The sequence below is a fragment of the Cydia fagiglandana genome, chromosome 14 (assembly GCF_963556715.1).
Source record: "Cydia fagiglandana chromosome 14, ilCydFagi1.1, whole genome shotgun sequence".
Taxonomy (NCBI): Eukaryota; Metazoa; Arthropoda; class Insecta; order Lepidoptera; family Tortricidae; genus Cydia; species Cydia fagiglandana.
Genome location: NC_085945.1, coordinates 10,848,806 through 10,850,966, shown reverse-complemented (window position 1 = coordinate 10,850,966; position 2,161 = coordinate 10,848,806). Strand labels below are relative to the sequence as shown.

The 2,161-nt window shown below is 38.1% G+C and overlaps 1 non-coding gene across 1 annotated transcript; it reads right to left on the bottom strand.

Moving 5' to 3' along the window:
* Positions 1 to 1,831: 1,831 nt before the first annotated feature.
* Positions 1,832 to 1,913, bottom strand: Trnal-aag (transfer RNA leucine (anticodon AAG)). The gene has a single exon. It is a non-coding gene; the product is annotated as a tRNA-Leu (tRNA).
* Positions 1,914 to 2,161: the final 248 nt, after the last annotated feature.

Here is a 2,161-nt window from a genome sequence, read left to right as displayed (position 1 = left end):
CCAGAAGTAATTTTCTACAACCAGAAGAATAACAACTTATCAGAAACCATCGAAACATACTTAAAAATCCTAAACGCTGCATACCGCTCTTACAATGCAGGTACGCCGCGCGACACAAAACATTTTTTTTATCAGAGTTATGAAAAAAAAATGTTTAACAAGTTTACTATTCTATATAGTAGGATAACTGGGCTATTCACAGGTATTTTTTTTCTAGAGCAAATCCTCATAGTTTTCATTTTGTAGAAGATTTTCGAAAAAAAAAGTGAAAAGATTTTTTTGGAATTTTTAATTTCTCGATTTTTTTTGTATGGAAGAGTGAAAATGTAGTCACAGAAATGAATTTTTCATCCTCGAATTACACGAAAAAGACACCAAACTTGATATAGTTGCTAGATGTATGCAGATATATAGCTTAGAGTGAGGCGCGCCGGAGCCACTTTTGCCCCCCCTCCCCTGCCCACCTGCTGGGTGGAACCTCTTGGCAACCGGGCTTAATCGGCTCAGATCATCCCCAGGAACACCTGTTCCAAGCGGTTTGCTTTGTCTCCAAAATGCAAGGTGGTGGACCTTAGAACCCCAGCTAATATTACGGTGTCATCGAGCTGATCTGATGATGGAGACCAGAGGTAGCCATAGGAACTCTGAAATAAAACAACGAAACCTAATTGTGTTTGGGGTTTTTAGAATTGTCTCGATGAGTATTAATTGCCTGTGGAAAGAAAAGTACAGTCAGCGATAAAAGCTTGTACCAAAATGGAATTTTTGCCAAAAACTTATTCCCTGTTTCAACTTCATGTCAAAGCCATTTTTCCTACCAACGGCAGACCTCAAATCTTCGAGCATTTAGTAACTATAGACGTCATGGCTGTCATTCTCTGTACGTAACGTACAAATAGCCATGTCAGTCCATACAAAAGTTTGCTCAACTGTGCAAGTTTTTCGACAGAGGGGTAAGCTCTTAAAGGCGACTCCAGTTATTACGAGTAAATGCTCTAAGCCTCAAGTATGTAGATATAAAGATACGTACCTCCATATTGTATATTACAAAAGCACCCCTTCGACACGTGACTGCTGTCAAGCACCACCCAAGCTTGACATTGACTTTCCTGAAATTGACATTGACATCGCCATTGTCCCCAGTCCACGTTTCCTTGTACGATCGAACTTGACCTTCACAACAATCCAATTTGAACCTTATCGCTCGAACATAAGGTTGATTAGACAACGCGATGTCGTCGCTAAAAATAGAGAACCACGTTGTATGTGCGTAAGTGACCAGTTTAAGTAGATCTCTGTGACGAGAGAAATTGTATGAAATTAGAGGTCAAGGTTTGTGGTTTGGGAACACGTGTTCGGGCCATGTTATTTCGCTTGTTGTTCTGTCGGATTTTCAACTTTATTTCAAAGAATGAAGGGTGTAATAGTGTATTAGGCCTAAATATAGGATAATATTCAGAAATGATCAAATTAAACATGTAGGCGGGTGGATACACGCTTATTATGCTGTTATTTTTCGGTAAATTACATTCATCATCATTCATTTGATTAGATTTTTCTTAAATACTTATTTACAAATAAAAAAATTTAAAACTATATAAATATAAGGTGGTACCAAACTGTAGCTACCAAAATTTTACTTAAATATCGCTCTATGTAAGTGTGTCAGTATCACATAATTATCACATAATATATTTATACACACTACACGGATACAGATTTAACAGATAGTGAGAACAATTAAATCTTTATCTCTTCCTCGTACATACCATAGGTTGATCGAAGTTTTTTTTACATAATAACGAAAATTTTAAAAGAGGTAAAAACATATTGGCAGCGGTGGGATTCGAACCCACGCCTCCGAAGAGACTGGTGCCTTAAACCAGCGCCTTAGACCGCTCGGCCACGCTACCGTGTCCAGAATCTGTGAAATTACTGTCTACTTGTTTATTGTTTCTAGATTAAAATTATATTTTAGAGATGCTAGACGCTTGGAAAACATTTTGTGTCTACTTTCGGTCCGTACCCCCTAGTGTAAATTACATTACATTTCATTACAAATTACATTAGATGATTAGACAGCGGGACGTGACGTACGTGTTTGTGTTAAAGGTGACAGTCCATTTCCAACGACAGCAAAAGTCCCAGGAGGACGCTAGAC